Here is a 23,917-nt window from a genome sequence, read left to right as displayed (position 1 = left end):
AGGAACTGGAGGAAAGAGAGAGGCCCATCTGGCGCTATGTAGTCCCCTCCACTTTCCGAACTTCAGGGTCCTCCGAATAGTTTCAGAAAAAGCTGTTAATATAAACATCAATTCATAGATTATTAACTTTGTTAATGCCAAAAAAGAGTAACCGGAGTGATTGCGCCATTAGTCATAAACATTATATAAATGTAGGATGAAGGAGCTTTCCAACGCCCGGCTAGCTCAGTCGGTAGAGCATGAGACTCTTAATCTCAGGGTCGTGGGTTCGAGCCCCACGTTGGGCGCTTACTTTTCCAGCTTTAAAAATCTCTTCCCCCTGATGTTTTTATTCTCACCTTAGCTCTGGAAACAGAACCATGAGAATCTAAATTTCTTTGGAGCCACTGTTTTAAATTATAGTAAGCTGACGTTAGAAGGTGAAGGCAGGTGGGCTTCTAAAATCAGTTTGGAGTACATAAAGGCTTGTCTGAAAAAAGTAACAAAATAACAATAGAAAACCCAACAACAAAATAACCATTAATAGTGATGATGGTGGCGATGATAAGATAAATATCTGCAAAACTTCGTCCCATATACACCAAACACGTTAAAGGAGAAGAATGCAGCCAGCGCTTTCAAAGCCACGGGCGAGCTGGAGTCCTGTGCCCTGCCAACTGCCGGGAAAGGCTGTGCAACTCAGAGCAGGTCACATCCTTTCATCTCACCCACGACCCTGCTTTAAGAAGACCCTTAGCTGGACACTTGTTCCCCGATCCTTGGGAAATTAAATTATTCATACATAAAAGTAAGTGAAAAACAATTCCAAAATGAGGATCACTTAAAATAGGCAATTATTTATATCAGAAGATTGCTAGTATTGGCAAGAAAATGTACATCTTTACTGGTTCATACACGTTGGGAATAATAGATATCCAAGAAATTTAAATTCTTATAATGAAAGGGCCCACTGTGGACTCCACATGGTGGGTAAAACTAAGAAATTTCATTTCAAAACAGCGGGAACAAGTAGAAGACTGAATGAAATTCTGCGAAGGGACACGAGAGAGAACAAATAATCATGCATCAGATGGTATCTATTTTCTACAATGTTGTCAGACCATGTTGTCTTCTTGGTTCACTACAACACGGAGAAAACGTAAGAGCCGTTCTACTTTTCTTTTCTTTTCTTTCTTTCTTTTTTTCTTTTTGCTTGTTCTTCTTTTGAGTTTTGGAGACCAAATCCAGGGCTTTCAAATTTGTTCTCCCACTAAGCTAAGCCTTCAACCCTACCAAACGCTTTTTACAATGTGCTGGAGACAAGAGTTCCACTGATTTGACCAGGCTCATTCTAGTCTTGGAGAAATAGTTGCTCCTGTGCCAGACTCCTCCCCAGTTGGAAATCTTAATTTTTTTTTTTTTTTTTTTTTTTTTTTTTTTTTTTTGTCGGTAGGGCGAGAGTGGGTGGCAGGGCTAAAAAAGAAAATTGGTAAACTATTGGAACTGATACAGATATGATTCCGTGTTCGGGAAGGAGAGTGTGTGTCTTTGGACAGGTCTGGCTCTGTAGCCCGGGTTTGGCCCTGATCCTCTGGCCTCAGTACCCACAACTGCAGATTTTTCACTCTTCTTCCCCTTGGAGACAGTCTTTGTGTAGACCAGGCTGGCCTGGAACTCACAGAGATGCGCCTGTCTCTGCCTCCCGAGTGCTGCTATATTAAAGGTGTGTGCTATCATGCCCAGATTTCTTACTCTTAATAGAACAGCCTGCCTGAGGTGTTTTAGTCAGACCACCTCTAACCTGGTGGCACTCTAAGGCATTGTGCTGCTGTTTTTCTTTCTTTCTCAACAACTAGGGAGCAACACAACAATGCCTTTACTCATATCAGAGGGTTGCCAGGCCTGGCCATGCAAGTCTGTAATTCCAGCTACCTCTGGAAGCAGAGGTATGAGAGTCACAATCAAGGCCTACCTGCTCTACACATTTAGTCTAAGCGCAGGCTTAGCAATTAATAAAACTGTCTCAAAATAAAAAGAGAGCAACCCCACCTTAGAGAGAGAGAGAGAGGTGAACAAATTTATCCCCTTAAAAAAGAGAGGAGGGGAATAAAGCTGAGGTAAATATTGAAAAAAAAATGATGCTGCAACTGCAAATAATTATAGTGGCCAATATTTAATGAACATTGATTTATGTGCTCAAATGGTTTTCAAGCTTTTCTCATCAAATGTTGAGTGGATTTGTAAAGGTAGTGTTCCTACTAACCCTCTTCCACAGTTGGGGGAATTGGGTAATTTGTTCAGTCTCAGTCTGAAGGAAATGGGAGTGGACTGAGGACCAGAATGCATGGTGTACACGCATGAAATTAATTGTGACGCAGAGAAACAAATGTTAAATGGCTCTGAAGACCTGAGGCCCCAAGACCTGCACTACTGAAAAGACATTTCTGCTGAATTATTCAGTTTACATGCTTTCATGGAATTTGTGTCTTGTTATCGCATCATACTATTCAAAGACTCTCGATGAGCATGGATGATAAACAGGAATTGATTTTAAATGTCTAGAAAGGAGAATTCCAATTAGGCAAAAGGCACCGTCCCTGGGTGGGCTCGAACCACCAACCTTTCGGTTAACAGCCGAACGCGCTAACCGATTGCGCCACAGAGACACGCAGGGCTCCGCTTATAAATTCATTTGCTAATCTTAGAATGAGCTTTGAGCTTGCGGCTGGCGGGCCACCCCCATTTTTGTGGCTTGCCCAATTCCCAGCATTCCAGAAACTAAAGCCACACACCGAGGCCAGTAGGCGTGTTTGTCAGTCTAAGTCAGCTTCGTTCCTCCCTCCCATCACCGGGCTCCAGCTTTTCAGTCTCGAAAATCGCTCGCCCTCTGCTGGTCACAGCCGCCGCTTACTTGCCCACTCAGGTATTGTCCTCACAGCCTTTGCCCTGGGACTTGGTCGCCTTTGCCAGAGCACGCCTAGCACCTGATGAAAGACCCATGAAGACACTCCACCACGTGGCTTCAAAAGGAAAACGTCAGGGTGGGGGATTCCAGAATGAGAAAAGCAAGCCCGAGACCTGCTAGCTTGCTTTTCTTTTCTTTTTTTTTTTTTTTTTTGAGCAGCTCTTACTAACATTCCCAGAGCTGTTAGAGTCTGGGAATCTGGCAGAGGTCCTCAACTGGGACTCCACGAGCATTAAACACAACCCGATTTCTCCACCTCTCGAGGTAAAGTGACCTCATGCTCAGGTCTCCAGCGGCTGTGCGAACTGTGAGTGTTGAAAACAAAAAGCCTAGCCTGTTCATTCAGGCCACTATTTCATCAACTGTGGCAGCCCGAGACTAGAGGGTCACATAAGGTCAGCTTGGACTACAGGAAGAACTGAAGGTCCCTCTGGGGTTCAGTAACACCCTACCACAAAGTCAAAGGAGAGAAAAACAGAGCTGGACACAGCTCAGTGGATGAGTGCTCACGGTGCACGCGAGCGCTCAGTGAAACCATGGAACTGGACTACTCTATGCATAGAAAGGTTTATTGGTGTAATGAGAAAAATAAAAAGACCCTAACTAAGCAAAGGGACTCTAGGCTATGGAACAGGAAGTCTCGAGCAGTTCCCACAAGAAGAGGGAAGTCTGAGTTCATCAACTGTATAAACATCACTACCCACCCCATTGTCTATTAAGAAGACTGGGAACCAGGTAGCCTCTCTGACCTGCTAGTCATAAATCCCCCAGATATCCTTAAAGAAACAGGGGACTAGATAAGCTCTCACAGCCCCCAGGATGTGTTGTTAATCTGCCTGAGCAGATGACAGTTACAACACCTTTGCTAAATACCCTTTGTCTCTCAATTACCTTGTATGAAAACTTTGTAACTTGTACACTAAGAAATCTCTGTAGCCATGGAAACCCTGGAATTTGTGGCCTTCAACCTCATGGTCTTCCCCCTTTAAAAGCTTCCCTTTATGACTGGTTGGCATCTCATTCCCCACCACTGAGTGAGATCCAAGCTGGCCAGCTTGAACAATAAAGAGAAACCTTTGCATTTCCATCGGAATTGTCTGGCTCCTTGGGTTGGTCTAGGGCTCTTTGAACCTGGCACAACAATTGGTGAATTTCAAACTGCTGTGGCTATCTCTCTGAGGAAAACAGCAAACAGTAGGGAAAGAAAGCCTTGACCATTGTAAGAGAGGGCAGGTAGCTTTGGGAAGAGAAGGGTGCAAGCCAAAACAGCCTGGAAACGAGTGTAGAACCAGTGTGTGTTACAGGAATATGTGAATGGGGGCAGAGAGCCTGGGAGCTAGTGTGGGGAGTTTAGTAAGTGTTCTGGATAGATGTTAATAGGAAGCTAGATGTCCTGCTTGCTGGAGGTAGCTGTCTGTAAAAGAAGATTAGGCAAGAATGCCTCTTTCTGACAGAAGCCAGCAGCGCAGATTCTATCCCAAGCACTGAAAGAAGAAATAGCAGAAAGATGGCAGAATTTCGGCCATCTCAGGAAAATATCATGCTTAGCAGAGGGCTTTGGTGAACACAGAGGCCTGTGAGAAAACCGGGCAGAGACAGTCACATGTACTGACATGGCATTTCAAATGTGGACCTTGAAACCAAGGAGGCATGGCTCCAGAAAACATGCTCAGAATCACTATGCCTCTATGTAATGATATCTTGTTTGTATTCTAACAAATAAAGCTTGCCTGAAGATCAGCGGGTAGAGCTAGCCACTAGTTAACCATAGGGGTCTGGAAGTCTGTATAGACAGACAGAAAGTGAAAAGGAAGGAGACAGGAGCTCAGTCTATTTTCTGCTGGGAAGTTAGTGAAGTAAGGTGTGGCTGTGTCTTGCTCCTTCTTCTCTCTGCTCTTTTACTATTTCCTCCAGGCTTTTATAATGAAAACATTGTGGCGCCCAACACGAGGCAAGATTTTACACGTAAAACATTACAAAAAACTTTTTTTTATCCTATTTCTATATCCCCTTATTTCTTTTCAGAGTAGATTCAATGATCTACCTTTATATCATATCTATAAACCCCCTTCTTTTCTTTACAAAACAAGAACTCTGAATCTAATCTCCTTTGTTTAACTTTCTTCCTGACCTTAACCAATAACAATTTGTAACCCCCATAAACAATGACAAATATTTATAACCCATTGAATGACCAAACCTCTTTGGGAATGTGGGCACTGTATTCTTATATTTTTGCTTGTGAGCATAGCCTTTAATGGCTGAGCCATCTCTCCAGCCCAATGGGCACTGTATTCTTAAATTTACTTCCTGCTGTCGGAACAGGGCAGGACAGAAACTTATCTTTCACTACATGTAACACCCAACATGAAGCAAGAATTTCCAGGTAAAACTTGACAAAAGCTTAAAAAGGGATTTTGTTTTGTTTTGCCTTTGTTTTTCCAGACCTGCTGTGTAACAGTGCTGGCTGTGTCTCTGTATAACAGTCCTGGCTGTCCTTGAACTCACTTTGTAGACCATGTTTGCCTGGTCTACACTATCACTAAGATCTGCCTGCCTCTGCCTCTCAAGTGCTGGGATTAAAGGTGTATGCCACCACCCAGATATTGTTATTGTAATTCTTACTTAGTAACTGTTTTGTTTCATATAGTTTTACTATATTAAGGTTAAAACCTTCCTTTTTATTAGACAACAAAGGGGAAATGCTGTGGGATAATGCTCTTGTACACTGCCAAGGTTTGTTACTTCATTTAATAAAATTCTGTAGCCAGGCAGGAAGCATAGGTGGAGTAAGATTGAGAGAATTCTGGGAAGAGGAAGGCAGAGTCAGGGGTCCCCAGCCACCTGTAGAGGAAGTAAGATGTAAATGCTGCACTGAGAAAAGGTACTGAATCACATAGAATGAGGATCTAACCTCCGAGAATACCTGACCTGCTACACAGACACAAAAGAATTAAAAATAAATCTTGGAGTGGGGGGTTGGGGGCTGGAGAAATGACTCGTGGTTAAGAGCAGGTACTGCTCTAGAGAGGCCCCACATTTGGTTCCTAGACCCCATATCAGGTGGTTCACACCACCTGTAACTCCGGCTGCAAGGGGATGAATACCTCTGCCCTCCATGGGCACCCATACTCATCTGCACATATCCTCCTCCCTCAGTCCTATAACTTAAATACAAAATCAATCTGTTAAAAAATAAATCTTGAAGGGCTGGAGAGGTTAAGAGCACTGATTGCTCTTCCAGAGGTCCTGAGTTCAATTCCCAGCAACCACATGATGGCTCACAACCATACATAATGAGATATGGTTCCTTCTTCTGGCCTGCAGGGATACAGGCAAATAGAACACTGTACACATAATAAATAAATAAATCTATAAAAAACTTGAAAAAATTTAAGAACGTGCATGAAATATAGAGACCATAACAAGCCATCCATATTGTGCCACTTGATACTACCATTATTGATGGGACACTAGCCCACTTGAGCATGTGGCTCTCACAGGCCTTCTCCCTTCTCCCTATCCCCTGCCTTGCTAAAAGCCATTAGATCACATTCCCAGAGCTAGCCACCAAGGTCTGTCCTCGTATTTGGCCACTTCCTCCTCCTGAGGCTGACTACTAAGGTCCAGCTATCAAAGGCCCCTTTGGCTCACCTAATTAGCATGAAGATGAAACACTTCTTCCTAACACAGGGGTTCCTGTTTTACCTTTATAAACTCTCATTTTCCTATGTGTCACACCTGTCTCTCCTCTATCTTGAGGCAGTCCTTTGTCCCTCCAGGACAAATATTTCTATCCCTTCTCACTTGACCCCTATCTCCTTTACCACTGCATCTAGTCCATTCTAACAAGACCACCCCTTTTCCTCTTAAAAATTACACCTGCAAGGTCATTTGCTGCTGTTTTTCTGAGTGAGTTAGAAAGCAGCCACTTTAACTTGTCCTCCCCGTTTAATAAAGGATCGCTCATGTTTGGATGTAGGTTATGCCTAACCTGGGTCCAGGAGAAGGTCCCTGCTGTGCCGAGGTTCCCCCTTGAGTTATAGATTGTAATCTGTTTTAAAGTTCTCTTCTTGTGCGAAAGTATATATACTCACTTATTGCATACAGTTGGAACAAATCAGGAAAAGCACACATAGGGCAAGTTGTTTCTTTGTAACGCCTTACGTTAACAATGTTTTTATTCACAGATGGCGCACAGAGACTTGAAGGCTCCCCACCCTCACCCCGAATGAACGTCATTAGGAAGGAGAACCCGGAGCCCACGGGAGCCCGCGGAACGGAGACCTAACCTTGAGCCGGGAGAATTAGGAGCGCTAGGAGAGCTTAGCCTGAAGTAAAGGAGCAAGCAGGACAGGGAGGTGCCACGGGACAGGGTGACTCGGGAACACGCCACCAAAAGGGCTCAGACACCAACAAGATCTATGTGCTCTGCGGAAGCGGGGATCTCGGGTCCTTTTGTCCCAGCGGACAAACTGCATACTAGGAGAGCCCGCGGGATGGGTGTGTGTGTGTAGTCTAGCAGATAACTGCAACGTGTCCTGTTCATTCGGGCATTCCAAAGGCAGGGACAGACCCGCGGCACGTTACACACCTTTGGAAGACCTGAAGGGCACATTCGGTCACTCTGGACGCGAGGCCTCAGAGGACAAACCATAAGTCTAAAATTTAGTGGCCGTTCGCCTATTTGAAGCAGAGCACCACGGTAAACTTGGCAAGTCTTCCTGGGAGTTCTATCTACAGGCCACTACTACTCACAAACACAGCACACTGCAATAATGACTACCTGAAACTAGCGGTAGGCTAAGTGACGCGAACACGCCAGGAGTAAAGGTGGGACGAGGTGTTAACGGGGAAAACAGTGCTCCAAGTAAGTAGGAGATCGGAAACGAGTGATCTTACTTTTGCACAACATTGTCAGGGGAGAGCGCGAACGCAGTCCCCCACTACCACAAATTATGCAGTCGAGTTTCCCGCATTTGGGGAAATCGCAGGCCAGCCTGGCTTACAGAGTGAGTTCCAGGACAGCCAGGACTGTTAACACAGTGTACCCAGGGGGGAAAAAAGCAAGTTCACCAAGCCAAGGGAGCGAAGGGGAGGGCCGTGGTCTATGCAGATGAGGTGCAGAAAAGGGGCCGGCAGAGTGACACCACCGCCTCCCAGGCGGGGGACGGACGCACTGGTTGGCTGGGGACGGAGACGTCATCCTTGATGTCACGGATATAGGCGCGATCTATGCAGATGAGGGTCGCGCAGGGGCTGCCGCGTCCGCACGCGCTGCGGGAACGCGAGGGATTTCGCGCGCGTCGTGGGAGGGAGCGCGGGTCGGCGGGTGTGAGCGCAGCGCAGGAATGGGGTGCGCGTCCGTGGAGGCCCCGGCGCGCGCGCGGCGGAGTGACCGTGTGTTGAGAGCGCAGGGCGGGCGGTGCTGGGCCGGGTCTGCGGCTGCGGAAGGCATACTTACCTGGCAGGGGAGATACCATGATCAAGTAGGTGGTTTTCCCAGGGCGAGGCCCACCCATTGCACTTGGGGTGTGCTGACCCCTGCGATTTCCCCAAATGCGGGAAACTCGACTGCATAATTTGTGGTAGTGGGGGACTGCGTTCGCGCTCTCCCCTGACAATGTTGTGCAAAAGTAAGATCACTCGTTTCCGATCTCCTACTTACTTGGAGCACTGTTTTCCCCGTTAACACTTCGTCCCACCTTTACTCCTGGCGTGTTCGCGTCACTTAGCCTACCGCTAGTTTCAGGTAGTCATTATTGCAGTGTGCTGTGTTTGTGAGTAGTAGTGGCCTGTAGATAGAACTCCCAGGAAGACTTGCCAAGTTTACCGTGGTGCTCTGCTTCAAATAGGCGAACGGCCACTAAATTTTAGACTTATGGTTTGTCCTCTGAGGCCTCGCGTCCAGAGTGACCGAATGTGCCCTTCAGGTCTTCCAAAGGTGTGTAACGTGCCGCGGGTCTGTCCCTGCCTTTGGAATGCCCGAATGAACAGGACACGTTGCAGTTATCTGCTAGACTACACACACACACCCATCCCGCGGGCTCTCCTAGTATGCAGTTTGTCCGCTGGGACAAAAGGACCCGAGATCCCCGCTTCCGCAGAGCACATAGATCTTGTTGGTGTCTGAGCCCTTTTGGTGGCGTGTTCCCGAGTCACCCTGTCCCGTGGCACCTCCCTGTCCTGCTTGCTCCTTTACTTCAGGCTAAGCTCTCCTAGCGCTCCTAATTCTCCCGGCTCAAGGTTAGGTCTCCGTTCCGCGGGCTCCCGTGGGCTCCGGGTTCTCCTTCCTAATGACGTTCATTCGGGGTGAGGGTGGGGAGCCTTCAAGTCTCTGTGCGCCATCTGTGAATAAAAACATTGTTAACGTAAGGCGTTACAAAGAAACAACTTGCCCTATGTGTGCTTTTCCTGATTTGTTCCAACTGTATGCAATAAGTGAGTATATATACTTTCGCACAAGAAGAGAACTTTAAAACAGATTACAATCTATAACGGTAATTTCAAGTGGTGGGAACATGGAGACCAGTAAATCATGACGATATTTGAAACAAGTTTTCACCTGTCATAGGATTTTCCTCTGGTTTTAAACAAATACATGGTTGTTTTTAGTGTGGGATGGTGGCATAGTGATTCTGGGACTAAGTTGCCTTTGTTTCCAATTCTCTTTTCAAAGCATATGTTTCTGCTCTTACTGGTTTTCTCACATCTCCTGTCTTAATAACTGTGAATAAGGCTAAACTGATGGTTTGAAGAGGTCAAACTCTCCCATCAAAGTGTTAGGCAGATCTTACTCCACCAAGACAGTCATCCATGAAGCAGTGAATTTCACTGGGGTTACTCACAGAAGCAGAAAACTCAAAAGACAGCTGCAACCCCAAAGCCCAGCGTAGCATGGATGACAGCTCACAAAGGCTGGGAACCTGGAGTGCACTGCACAGTCTGCAGGCAGCTCCTGATGGCCCTTGTGAATCCAGTCAGTTTCAGTGACTTCCTGAAGCTAGTGAGTTGTTTACTCTTGAACTTCCTTGCTGTATGCAATGTTTCACTTCATCTCCCTTTTACCACCCTGACTTAATTTCCCTCTAGAACACTGTTTTGCTTCCTCTTAAACACTGTGTGTTAATGAGAGTCCCTCCAATATGGAATATTTTAACCTCCCAGGAACAGTTGTACAACAGAACCCCTCCCATGAGGATCTTGGCACCTGTGGGGATGCGGGGGAGGAGTGGGTGCCCTTCCAGCTTCTGCTAAATACAATTAATGTACTAAAGTGCCATGTTTAGGGCCAGTGTGTCCCAAACCTGTCATACCTAAGATGCAAATCCGACAATCAAAAACAGTGATGTGACTGCAAAGTTTAATGCTTACATCTATACAAAGGAATGAGTTTGTATTCACTCTAATTTTTTTCTCCCAAGTTTATTATGAAAACAACAGTCCCCTGAACGCTTGTCCCCTAAGAAATGCCATTATCCATGAGTGCAGTCACTGTGTTGTTTGATATTTCTATGGTTCTCTCATTCTCCATACAAGGCACTCAGGGCTGCCTGCAGAGGGAACGTGGGAGTTTGTGGGTTCCCTACCTAGCGATGCCAGGGGAGCCAGCAAGGATTTTGCCCCCAGATGACCTCTGAACAGCTCCCATGTTCTGTCCTGAGCTTTGGCCAAAGCCAGCTCCTGCTGACTAAGTTCCTCGACTCTGTCCTCCCAGCATTACTGGAAAACAATCAACAAAATAAGATCAGGCATGAAACAAAGTCAACCGCAGAAGGGCAACTGTAGCCTCTGCTCCAGCCTGCATCTCAAAACTTGCTCCCAGGTATCAAAGGGCAGCTGTGACCATGTTTCCTGCTACAATTCACCTGTGCAGAGGACAGAGATCAGGGGTTTCAATGAGCTCTGTGTCTGGTGGGTGTTGAGGACCTGGGAGCCCCAGGCATGGTAGTCCTAGTGCGGTGTGGACAATTTTGTCCTCTCCAACCTTTCTGCACTGGTTCAGGACCTGGAACCTTGCTGACCCGGACTCACACCTTGGATGAAGGGTTTAAGATGATGGGGGATGTTTCTCTTATTGGTTGATGAATAAAACATTGTTTGGCCAATAGCCAGTAGAGGCAGGAAGATAGGCAGGCAGTGCTAGGAGACAAGGAGAAGGCTGGGATGAGAGAGGGACCATAAGAGACACAATATAGAGACTGGGAAGCTAGGACGTTCCAGGTGTTCTCCAGCAAGATAAGGGCATGTAGAAATACATAGATAGTAGTTATGGCTGGATTCAGAGTCCAGAGTGCTCACAATTATACCATGGAATCCACACAGTGTGCCCACCAATTAGTCACTCCTGGGCTGTGGAATGGACTAGCCACAATCCAGTCTGTAATTCATCTATATCTGTGAAAATGAGAGCAAGTCTCTCTCCAACTAGGAAGGATTCCTTGCAGCCATCTGACTGCCACTCCTTCCTGTCCTCAGGACATTTCTCCTCCAATAGATGGCGTTAGTGTTCTTGTCTTTTGCCGTTTCCCCACCTCCAAGAGCAGGATTTGTGAGTTCCTGCCTTCCTTGGCCCTCTAGCAGCCACAATGGCCTCCACCACTTCCTATACTGTATTAGGTGGGTCAGCAATGGAGGGGGAGTTTCCACGTGGGGAACCTTTTTGTTGTTGTTGTTGCTTTTTCCAAGACAGGGTTTCTCTGTGTAACTCTGGCTGTCCTGGAACTCGCTCCATAGATCAGGCTGTCCTCAAAGTCAAAGAAAGCTGTCTGCCTCTGCCTCCTGAGTGCTGGGATGAAAGGTGTGCACCGCCACCACTTGGCTCATATTTTTATTCATATATACACATTTGCGTGTGTCTTTGGTGGGTTTTGTTTCTTATAATAAATGTCTATTTTAAAAATTAAAAACAATAATCTTTGCCTTCACCTTTAATTCTAGCTCTTGAGAAGGAGAAGCAAGTACATCTCTTTAAGTTCCTAGCCAGCCAGGGCTACATAATGAGAGATCTCAAAAAACCAAACAAACCAAACAAACAAAAACAAAACAAAACAAAAAACCCAAAAGCCCAGGATGGGAGAGGGTGGAGGGGTGCCCCAAAATGCATTTAACATTTTAAAGCATCTCTTGGAGTACTTGGTAGTACTGGAATCAGGCACCCTGCCAATGGTTTTAGCACTCTGCAGGCTGGACAATGGAAACTTTACGAGCAGTAAAACAGATCTATATGATCGGACAGAGCAGGAATTAGCCAAACTGGGAAGTAGCCAGGGCTGGAAGGTAGCTAGCTGGAGACTAATTGGTGTTTACTGCCTGGGCTTTCATTTGCTTACTAGCAGCTCTGTAGCTCCAGGCTTTCTCAGCCTGATAGCATCTTCAGAAGAAAATTTTGTTTATTTTTAAAAAGTAACACTTGTTCGTGGGGAATTGACCAAAATTTGTGCTTTGGTGCCATTGTAGTATACATCATGGCTGGTTTGTTTGATATAACAAGGACTCCTGAATCACCCACATCAAAATCATAAAATATTTATTTTGCCCAGGCATGATAGTGCACACATCTAATTCCAGCACTGCAGTGTAAGGCAGGTGGATCTCAGTGAGTTCAAGGCCAGCCTGGTCTGCAGTAAATAAAAAAAAAAAATCTTTTGCTATTAAGTTTGGTCTTCTTTTGTCTTTATGCGGTCTCACAGCTCAGGCTGGCTTCAACTTTGTAGGAGAAGATGACCTTTGATGGGATTTAAACTAAGGTTATGTATGAGGGGATATAATGAATTTGTGACACAGACATGGGGCCTTCCGAAGCCGATGTATCTCAAGAAGGTAATTCAGAATGTAAGCCAGTGTGGAAAGAAACACAAGAATTCCCCAGACCTTCCTTAATTTATAAAAAATAGACCTATCTCATGTCTCAGACGTCTTTCTGAAGACAAATTTCGTCGTTGTGCTTTATAGAAGCTTGAACATGTTGACTTGGAATCAGGTGTCCTTGTTGCACTGTTATCAAAGGGGCTGTAACAATAAAGATGACCCTGCAGGTACAGTCTTGTGCTCTTTTGCCTGGAGTCAGTCTCCTGCCCCCTCCCTCCCCCCAGTTCTTCTGGCATCAATAAGGACGGTGCCTTGGCCTTGGCAGGCCTCTTAAGCCACGAACTGATCCTCCTGCCTATGCCTCTCAAATGCTGGACTTATAGGAACTCAGTCTTTGCCCTGTTTTTGTTTGATTAGAGTTTTCATGGTTTTGTTGTTGTTGTTTATTTTGAGACAAAGTGTTAGTAGATACTGTTAATGCAAAAACAGACAAACAAGCAAGCAAGCAAACAAACAAACAAAAATAAACCCAAAAAGCAAACACAGCACTCGTCTTAAAGGGAGAGTCATTTAGAGTGACCCATATCGTGGAAAAATAAGGATCGGGGAAAACAGGCTGAATAAGTGTTTATTCAGGGAGAAATCACAACAGAGACAGATGAACACTAGGAGGTTCCAGTCCCAAGGATGCCTCTGATGCCCTCTGTGGAAGCGAGAGCTCTGGGGGGTCCCCAGCCCCAGACCTAGTTCCCCCAGGTCATAACTGCACCTGTCCCCACTCCAATGGGCGTGGTCAGTGCAACAGGTCCGGACAAAGTGAGTATCTCATTACAGACCATAACCCAGGAACAGGAATTTGGCTACTCCAAATTACATGTTTCAAAATGGAAGCAGTTTGATGAAACTTTACACTTTTACAGAACAAAGAAAGTGGTAAGTCAAGACAAATTTAAAATACATCAGTGGGAACATCAGAGATAGAAAGATGGGGGAGCTTTTCTATAGGTCTGAGATGCTGATGGCATCCTTAGCTAGACCAGGCTGGCCTGTGGACTTGTTTGCAGGAGATTATCTTGATTAGATTAATTGGAGGTCTGAAGAGCTGCCTGCTGGAGGTGACACCATCCTTTAGGCAGTGTGAACAGTGTGAGTGGAGGGAGGCTTCTGGCATGCACACATTGATTGGTCTCTGTTTCTTTAATAAGGATGCAAAGTGATCAGCTACAACAAACACTGTGACTTCCTCAAAATGATTCTGAGAACTAAAATAAGTGTCTCTCCCATGAAAGGACCTTGTCAGGGTATTTTATCACCACAACAAGAAAGGGGGGGAAGAGCAATTCCTTTCCTTAAATTCACCGGTAAAGCACCAGAGAGTTGTTCAATTTGGTCTGTAAACTTCACCTTACTGTTAAAAAAAAAAAAAAGTAGCTGGACAGTCATCGTGTTTAATTCGTGTGGAAGGAGGGGGTCGGATTTCACTATGTATCTCAGGCTGACTTGGAAAGCGACTTAATCTGCCTGTTTTAGCTTCCCAAGTGTTGAGATTACAGGCATTAGTCATAACACCAGGCTTACTTTCATTACATTTATTACATGTTATTCAAAATATTCAATTGAGGTGGGAACTCTCATCTCATTTGTGATTTGTCTTAAGAAGGAAGGCCGAGTGTTTAAAGACATCCACCACAGAAAAGAACGGCTAGGGACTACATCCCTGGATTAAATCTACCTCGGTGAGGGTGGCTCGGTTCATGTACCTTGTTCAGAATAGGTAAATCCAGTTTCATTTCATTTGGCCGTGTGCACTTACGGCTCAGTGATGGAAAGACTGGAGACGGGAAGGGCCGTTTTACCTCACCATAGAGATTACCTTCATGGTTTGGATTCGAATCCACATTACTTTGACCACAACGCAAAATACTAGCAACTGCAATCACTGAGAGAGGCACAGGAACACCAACAAAGACGCTGCTTCTTCACTGTCTGTTCAGTGTAAGTGTAATAATCGGTGGCCACGGGACAGGACAGGACAGGACAGGACAGGACAGGACAGGACAGGACAGGAGGACGCCTTTAATCCCAGCACTCGGGAGGCAGAGGCAGGAGGATCTCTGTAAATTCGAGGCCAGCCTGGTCTACAGAGTGAGTTCCAGAAGAGCCAAGAGTATACCGAGAAATCCTGTCTTGAACCCCTTGCCCTCCCAAAAAATTCAGACAGGTAAAGGTCGTGGCTCCTTCCCCTGCAGGGTTTTCTGCCCTCCATTCCCTTGCATTCTGTGCCCACAAAAACAAAAACAAAAAGAACCCTCTTACCCCTACCAGCCACGCTCTGCAAGCGACTGGGCTCCTGTGCTGACTCCCCTGTACCCCGCAACCCTGCTCCCATCCTCTACCCTCCCCTCCTTCAGGTCGGGGGTCCCTGAGCCACACTTGCCGCCTTTCCCACGCGGGCCGCGCTGAGGCTCCAGCACACACGTGGGGTGACCCCCCCACACCCAGCCCCTCGCGCGTCCCTGCTTGGGGTCTACAAAGATCGGGGCCCTAAAGTGTACTTGAACTTCGCGAAGTCCCAAAGCCCCCCCCCCCCCCGATCCCGGGTGGCAGCGGAACGCGCAGGGGTCATTCGGTTTGTCCAAGCTCAGGAAGCGGTCTCTGAGTACCGGGCGCTGGGCACACCAGGTGGCTCCGAAGCCTCCTGCGCCTACTGCAGGGCCTTGGGCCTGGCGTCTTCATCCCAGAGGTGGCGGCCGGCCGCAGTGACTGCTTGCACATCAATGGACAGCAGGGCGTCTCCTGTACTGTCTGTGTGACTCAATGAGCTACCAAGAGATGTCCTTAAGTTTTTAGCGGCTTCCCTAAAAGTCACGGGCGGTGGAATTCCAGAGCTGGTAAATTCACCTTTCCTTAGGGCACCCACCGGCTTCCATTTTTACGGCAGCTTCTGACTCATTACTTTTACAACTGAGATGCCCTTTAATCCCAGCATTCCAGAGATAGCAGGGCAGGCAGATCTCTTGTGAGTTCCAAGCAAGCCAGGGTTGCATAGTGAGAGCAAAAATTGCTAAGATGCACGGAAAATTGACCAGTCATAATTTGTCCATAGCCTCAGGGCAAGAAAATCAATTGCTTTGGCAGTGGTCTTACAGTCACAGAAAGGGGCCATCAGTATAAATGCTGTTGATTGGTTAAAATTTAGCTCAAGCTAGTCTTGATCTCAAAATCCTCCTACTTCTGCCCATAGCGTTCTGGGGGCTATAACCATTGTTTTGAGGAAAGAGAATTCTTCCTTAAATTATGAATTATTTGGTTTGTTTTTTATTTTTCTTCCAGATTTACAATTACAAGCCATGCTGTTGCAATCATTTCTAGCACCATGTTTTTGATGACTTCTGCAAACGTTTTCTTCAACAGTGGAGAGACAGGTGTTGCCATCATCACATGATGGTGTTTATATCATGCTCTATCTACTCTGAGCCCACTCTGCAAATGTGTCTTCCACGGGGGTCAGTGTTCCCAGCTGCAGCCCTGTTCCTTTCTTGTTTACTTGCATGCACAACAAACTTCCTCCCAGCTGTCTCCAATGCTGACCTAGGGCAATGCTGCCATCCCGGCTTAGCTCAGAGGGAGGCACAGCCGAGGACCACACACAGTGCACAGGCACACAGATACTATGTGTTGGGGACCATCACCAGACTCACAGCCTCAGGTCTCAGAGATAGAAAATTATTGCCTCTTAAGAAAGAAACGGAATGTTCAGCAGAACATTCCAAGGTATAGGCTTGAGGTTTCACAGTCAGTTAAAGAATAGCTCAGGGCTATCTCTCCTGCTGCAATTTACAGCCAATTACAGGTTAGCTAAACAACTTAGTGTATTCCTTCTACTGACCTTCTCACTCTGCCTATGTGCCAGTGCCCATGGCCTGGCTACGCTCAAACCCTGATCACATCCTGCCCATGGTCCTATATGAGCCTCCCCTGAGAGAATAAAATTTGTCAGCTTGATCAGAATACTGTCTTGCTGTCCATTCTTTGTGTCCTGTGCCCCTCTTTCACTTCTACATGTTCCCCGGTTCCTCTGTCCCAAGGGTCGGGGCAACTATGTTGTACATTTAGACAGAAACTCCTAAGATACTTCAAAGTACTCCAGTAACCGCAATGGCTTTTTATGGTGTCCCATTCACTCAGATCCCGAGAGAGCAGGCCCAGAGAGGGAGAGAGAGACAGACAAGACCGACACCACACACACACACACACACACACACACACACACACACACACACACACTAGAACACATGCTCTTAGATCAAGGGTTCTTAACCCATGGGTCAAGACCCCTTGTGGTAGAACAACCCTTTCACAGGATTGCATACCAGATATTTACATTACAAACATACAGTTATGAAGTAGCAAGGAAAAATAATTTTATGGTTGGGGGTCTCCACAACATGAGGAACTGTATTAAAATGTTGCATTAGAAAATTGAGAACCACTCCTAGTTTCCTGACAAACTGCTTGCCCAGGGGGGAAGAATATCCCCATGGTTCCTTCCCTCCCTGTATTTCCTTTTTTCCTTACAAGTGACAGGTTCCTTTTAGCAGTTGGTGCTTGCTCCCATATAACAGAGAATAGTATGCAGATAAGTGGCTACACTTAGATTTACTGTGTTTATTCATATAGGTGCTTTGCCTACATGTGCATCTGTGCACCAACCACATGCATGCCTGGCCTGGTGCATTTACTTAAAAATATTTTCAAGGTCAGAGGTACCAAAGTAGGACATCAACAACTGTAAATTGTTAGCATTTATAAGTTTACTTAAAGATATTTTAAAGGCCAGGGGTACTAAGGAAGGGCAACAGAAATTGCTCCAGTTTTTGAGATGTGTAAGGGACGTATGCCCCTGGCTCTCTGCAGAAGGGGCTGTGTGTCTCGAGATTTAGAAAAGGGTAGGTGAATGAGCACTCTTTGTCTCTGTCTGTGTTTTGACTGTTACTATATTGCTGTTCTGTTCCATGTGTTCATGTCTCTGGAAAGTTTAAGCTATCTGAAAACTATGCCAGGTGGATGCACTGATGGCAGCCACCCAAGTGGGTCTAGAGATGGCCGGAGCCCACCTGTATCTGTAGGGGATTGGGTCCCCCTCCCAGATTTGGTTGTGTCTTTGTTATCTGTTTCTGTTTATTAACTTTTTTTTTTTTTTTTTTTTGCTATCCTAGAGGAGAGAAAGCAAGCAGCCTCTGCCTCTACCTCCCTGAGCATTTTTATTAGATCAGTTCCAGGACTTTGGGGCCTTAGCCAGCCTTGAGGCTTATTGTCTAGAAAGAAAAACTTCTCAAAGAAAGAGACCACCTCCTTACATTGTTCTCTGGCCCATAGCCAGCCTGCAGCTCATAGAGAGGGCAAGGGTGCACACGCCCAGTTGGGTAGAGAGACTATGGGAAGACATGCAACCTACAAAATGTGAAACTGAAAATCTGGGATTGTGATTGGAGAAGTTAAGAAATATTTTTTCTTTTTCTTTTTCAGGAACACTGGCAGCCAAGGACACACTCTGTGCCCACCAGAGCTGCTCCTCCCTTCATTCCTAAGCAAAATTCTTCACTGTGATAACAGTCAAAGTCTCTTCTGCTGGCCAGTAGCTTCCCACCTTAAGCCTTCTCTGTCCTGATACTGCTTGAAGAAAAATGTTAAATTATACCAGCCTGTACACTTTGGGAAGCTTTGACTTTAACATAAAAATCAAAAATACTTTATGTTTGGGGGAAAAACTATGCTTTTGTTTCCACAGGAAAAGAAAATATATATGGGTTTTAGTTATTTACATCCAACGGGTTACAAATACTTGTCATCATTTAAGGAAATTGGGTCCAATTTGCTAGTCTCAAAATGTTTCACATTGGTACAGGTTTTTATATGTTAATGCAAATTTAAGTTTTTCTTATATGCATGTATATTTTCTGTTTTTGTTTGAAATTTGTACCTATGCAATGAAAGGACAAGAATACAGCCTAACTCTCTAATGACCACTACAAGTTAGAAATTTAAAAATAACTACCAGCACATATTTAAAAATCACCCTAGCTGAATGCAAAGATCAGGAAAAAGAAAACACATGAAATAGCTTGGTGACGATGACTGGTTTCTGGAAATTATTATTATTATTCATAACCACCTAGTTTCTGAGGAATGTTGTTATTCTCAACAACAGTCTGGGAATTATTATGGGTCATCCTGTCTACAAAGAAAATTAATAACTAAAAGAGACGGGGACTCATGGCAAGAAGGGAAAACTAGAAAGAACATATGCCTCTGCCAAAAGGTATAGATAACTCCCTGACTGGAGAGTACATTCTCTCTGACCCCATTATCTTAAGGACAAGGCCACTGAGCCTGCTGGTCCTAGAGAAAGAAAAACCCCTAACCTTGCAGGTGCGCTAAACAATCCTGCCTCGAAAAAACTGTGTACTCTATGAAATCTCTGTAACCTAGGAAACCTTACTAACCATTCCAAGTTTTGAACTATCCATGACCTTGCTTTTAGGCCTAGTGAAAGTAACAGGATAGCTTTGAAACTGGCCTTGTTAGCTTTGATGTAAATCCTATAAAAGCTATCTCAATTCTGCCCTTGAGGTCCTCAGTCCTCTACCCCTGCATGGTGTATGACTGTGGACCCCAGTGCACTTGGAATAAAAACTCCTCATGCTATTTGCATCAAGACCACTTCTCGTGAGTGATTTGGGGTGTCACTTTTCCTGAGTGGGAGCGTGAAGGTCCACGCTCTGCAGGTCTTTTAATGCAATATTCTAGACTGCTGGAAGAAATCACAGAATAAGACTTTGATGGAAATTTGCAAGCTTGTTTGAAATTTAAATTTTGAAAAATTATCAAAAGAAAGGAAGGAAGGAAGAAAGGGTAATCCAGTTGTTTGAAATCTGTTGGAACTGTTTTGGCTTGTATGAAAATGCCCTATGTTCTTTTAGTGGGAAAGGTGCATATTTCTATGAATGGTTCTATGCTTGCTGCATCATGCCTCAATTGCATTTTGACTAATTCTACTTCTCAAGTGGATGATCATACCTGTACTAGTGTTAAAACACCTTCTTTTGTAATGTTGCCAGTGTATGGAGACGATCATTGGTTTGATGACAAAGGATTGCAAGTAACTGAAAAACTCAGAACAGCTTTAAGTAGACAGAAATGTGCTGTTGGATGGGTTACAGCAGGAATTTCAGCCCTTGCTGTTATGCTTACTACTACTGGAGCTGCTTCAGCAGCTTTCTCTCAATCCATTCAGAATTCGGGGTTTGTTAATCACTTATCTAAGATCTTCTATAACATTAGAGACACAAGGAGATATATTTGTAAAAATGGAGTATAAATTGAATGTATTGTTTGATATGGTACAATTTTTGGGAGATGAGCTTCAGAGCCTGGAAACCAGAGTACAATTGAAATGCTATGTTAATTATGGATGGATTTGTGTTAGCATCTTCTGTGAAAAATGAATGTGCTATTGGATAGGAAAGAGTTAAAGCACACCCTAAAGGAATTTGATATCCTTAGATTTGGCCAAATTACATCAAGAAATTATGGAGATTAGCTAAATTAGATTTTAATGCAGCAAAAGCAGCTGAAGATATTTTGAAACATTTTTAAAAGGCTGTTCCATCATGGTCAGCATTTCCTTCTTAGTAGTATTGCAGTTATTGGAGCATGTATTCTATTGGGAATAATTTGTTTGCCTGAAGTTTTCAAGCTGATATGGACTCACTGTGGAAAGTGTGCTCAGAATTTCATGGAGTAAACTCTGCACATTCCCTTAACCTGCTAGCAGAGGCTGGTAGCCAAAGACAGGCAAGTTCTCTGTGCCTTTTTTTTTTTTTTTTCCCCAGTTTGGTTTGGTTTTCCCAAGACAGGGTTTCTCTGTGTAGCTTTGGAGCCTGTCCTGGCACTTGCTCTGTACGCCAGGCTGTCCCCAAAATCACAACGATCTGCCTGCCTCTCTCTGCCTCCCAAGTGCTGGATTTAAAGGTGTGTGCCACCACCACCCAGCATTCTTTGCCTCCTTTCAACCTAAAACAGGACATGAATAATGGAATTCATGCTCCCATGACGGGTAAGTCTGGAGAAAGAAACAACCGAAGACAGGCACAGTCATCTGAGAGATTCTGTGGAGTCTTAAAATAGGGGGAATTGTGGGAGCTCACAAGTGACTCAGTTTCCATCTAGAGTCTATTCTGACTTATAAGCTCAGCTTGCTTGCTCCAGTTTCTTTGAGAACTGGAGAATGTTCTGATTAAACTCATTAGAAAGGACACAGTATCTAGTAAAGATGCAGGCTGCTGATGTGGCAGGAGGTACAGTGTGATATAGAAAATGACACTTGAGGCTGCTAGCCAGAGGCACGTGACAGAGATAGCCAGAATGCAGGTTCCACAACTCAAGGACAGGATAAGGAGGTGGTTAGCTTGAAAGACCTAAAAAGTAATGTTAATGATGGACTAACCTGGAAACCAATATCTGTTCCTTGGAATTTGCTAGCTTCCTCTCACAAGGCCCTGAGATAAGAATTCACACTGCCCCTCCTTTCCTGTGAGTCAGCAGGTGGTAAATAGGTTCCTTAGGAAACAAAGAGATAGCTGTAACTCTGGTTTGCCCAGACAAGATTAATTAGCACACTCTGAGGCCCTAAGGTCTGCTGACCCTAATAGCAGACCATCCCTAAGCTTGTGGGTTTGCCTTTAAAAACACCCGGGCCGGGGGAGAGGGCTTCTCTCTAGCCTGCGTGCTGGAGGAGCCCGTTTGCGCAAACGTTTCCTGTTCATTAAAACCTCTTGCGTGTTGCAGCAACTGGACTGGACATTGAGTTCTTGGGGTATCGACCGAACCTGGAAGATTCCTCATTCTGAGGGTCTTACAAGCTAACTATGCTGTGCTTTATTTTTGCCTTCTGCTTTTAGTCTGTATATAAGCATGTTCTGAAATAAACTCTTGGCTGTTTGGTGTGCTGGGAGGCATCAACTGATAGTCCTCCCGACTCTGGTTGTCTTTGTCTTCTTTGTCTTAAGCCCCCTGTTTCAGGTAACCCAGCTGACTCGTTGGAGCATGCTCTAACAAGACAGGAAACGAGATGGCTGGGAGGAAAGAGGAATATAAGCGGGAGAAGACAAGAGCTCAGTCTCTTTTTTGCTGGGAAGTTGAGGAGGTAAGGTGTGGCTCTGGTTTTCTCCTTTATCTCTCTGATCTTTCAGCATTTAACCCTATACCTGACTCTGGGCTCTTATTATTAAGAAATATTAAAGTTTGTGCTACACCTCCACACACCTCAACCTGAATGCTCTGTTCATCTGTTATAATCACTAAACAGAGTCCTCTCCAGAGCCAGGGATGTGCCAGAAGGCCTATAAATGGCATAGTACATTTAGCCCCCAGCAATTGCTGCTGTATATATGCCATCCTACTGCATCACATCTACAAACCCAAGTTCCCAGAAAATGGAAATCCTACCTGTGTTAAAGGTTTTGTAATGCTGACAGTTGGGTTGTGGAGAATTGTTAAAAGGCTTCAGACCAGATTCAACTTACCTTGTGATGGGAGATGTCATTCTGTAAATATGTAGGCTTGGGGGAGAAAAGGAATAAAATGGTTTTAAAAATACAGCGAGGAACATGTAAAATAATAAATTAAATTAAAAAAAAATGCTTTGACTCCAAAATTTAAGTTGAAGGACAAGTTACTGGGGAAAAGGATTTCTATTTTTGTTTCCACAGAAAATGAAAAGATGTGTATTCCTTCCAGACTAATGTGGTTTGATCACGCCAGACCGCCTGAAACAGAGTACAAGGTACAAGGTACAGAGTACATTCAAAACAGCTGGACAAAACAGCCCTACAGACTACAGCCAGGATATCTGAATCTTCTTCAAATCCCCCATGACAGTGCCCCTTACCAGCAGGAAGTAGTTTGGAAAGAATGATGCCCAAATTCCCAAATATTGTATATAAATGTTTGTTTTCATTTAATTGGACTTTGTTATATAAAATTAAATAAAATAATAAAAAAAAATACAGCGAGGAGCTGGGTGTGGTAGCACACGCCTTTAATCCCAGCACTCAGGAGACAGAGGCAAGCAGAGCTCTGTGATTGCAAAGTAAACCTGGTATGCAGAATGAATTCCAGGACAGATAAAAGCTACACAGAGAAACCCTGTCTCAAAAAAAAAAAAAAAAAAAAAAAAAAAAAAAAAAGAAAAGAAACAAAGTAAATAAAAGCCACATAAAAATGGACAAAATCTGGATACTGTATGGTATATTGTCTTTGTATTGTTTGACTGCTGAGGAAATAACAACTGTTAAAACAAATGCTGCTGGATCAATCCAATTTATATATTTGAAAAATGCTTTGACTCCAAAATTTAAGCCTAAGGACAACTTACTGGGGGAAAGGTGATGGGAGATGTCATTCTGTATATGTTTCTCATACTGGTTAATAAAGCACTGTTGGCCAATAGGAAAGGAAGATAGGAGGGACTAGGAGACAAGGAGGAAATAGGAAGTAGTAAGGAGGAGTCAACATGGAGGGTCTGGAGAGAGCAGTACCTGGCAGCTGGCTCTGGGTAAGAAGACCATGTGGAAATACATAGATTAACATAAATGGGTTAATACTTAAGACAGAGCTAGCCGATAAGAAAGTAGTACCTGGCCAACAGTATAATATCAAATACAGAGTCTCTGTGCGTTATTTGGGGCTGGCGCTGCGGTGGGAAGAAAAACCGTACTCCTTACAGAAAGGATTTCTATTTTTGTTTCCACAGAAAATGAAAAGCTGTGGATTTCTTCCAGACTAATGTGGTTTGATCAAGCAAGACCCCCTGAAGCAATGTCCATGGGACAATGCAGCCTTGAAGACCACTACAGCCAGGATTTCTGCGTTTTAGGATCCCCATGACAGCGCCCCCTACCAGCAGGAAGCAGTTTGGAAAGAACGACGCCCAAATTCCCAAATATTGTCTATAAATGTTTTCATTTAAGTAGGCTTGGTTTAAATGGTTAATGACCACAACCCATCTCTTTTTAAAGGTAAAAAGGGGATTATGATATAGGTATGAATACTTTGTTTTGGAATGGATTTTTATTTATTGATACAAATGTAAGGTCAATC

At 44.6% G+C, this 23,917-nt stretch overlaps 3 non-coding genes and 1 pseudogene across 3 annotated transcripts; 2 read left to right on the top strand and 2 right to left on the bottom strand.

The window, feature by feature from the left end:
- The first annotated feature begins 214 nt into the window (after window positions 1-214).
- On the top strand, window positions 215-287 carry Trnak-cuu (transfer RNA lysine (anticodon CUU)). Its single transcript has one exon. It is a non-coding gene; the product is annotated as a tRNA-Lys (tRNA).
- A 2,284-nt stretch (window positions 288-2,571) lies between these two features.
- On the bottom strand, window positions 2,572-2,645 carry Trnan-guu (transfer RNA asparagine (anticodon GUU)). The gene has a single exon. It is a non-coding gene; the product is annotated as a tRNA-Asn (tRNA).
- A 5,217-nt stretch (window positions 2,646-7,862) lies between these two features.
- LOC127233143 (uncharacterized) lies at window positions 7,863-7,984 on the bottom strand (annotated as a pseudogene).
- Window positions 7,985-8,400: 416 nt separating this feature from the next.
- Window positions 8,401-8,564, top strand: LOC127233130 (U1 spliceosomal RNA). The gene has a single exon (XR_007835437.1). It is a non-coding gene; the product is annotated as a U1 spliceosomal RNA (small nuclear RNA).
- Window positions 8,565-23,917: the final 15,353 nt, after the last annotated feature.

Source organism: Phodopus roborovskii, unplaced genomic scaffold, assembly GCF_943737965.1.
Source record: "Phodopus roborovskii unplaced genomic scaffold, PHOROB, whole genome shotgun sequence".
NCBI classification, from domain to species: domain Eukaryota; kingdom Metazoa; phylum Chordata; class Mammalia; order Rodentia; family Cricetidae; genus Phodopus; species Phodopus roborovskii.
Note: the sequence above shows the minus strand (reverse complement) of the source record. Positions and strands in the feature narration are given on the sequence as shown.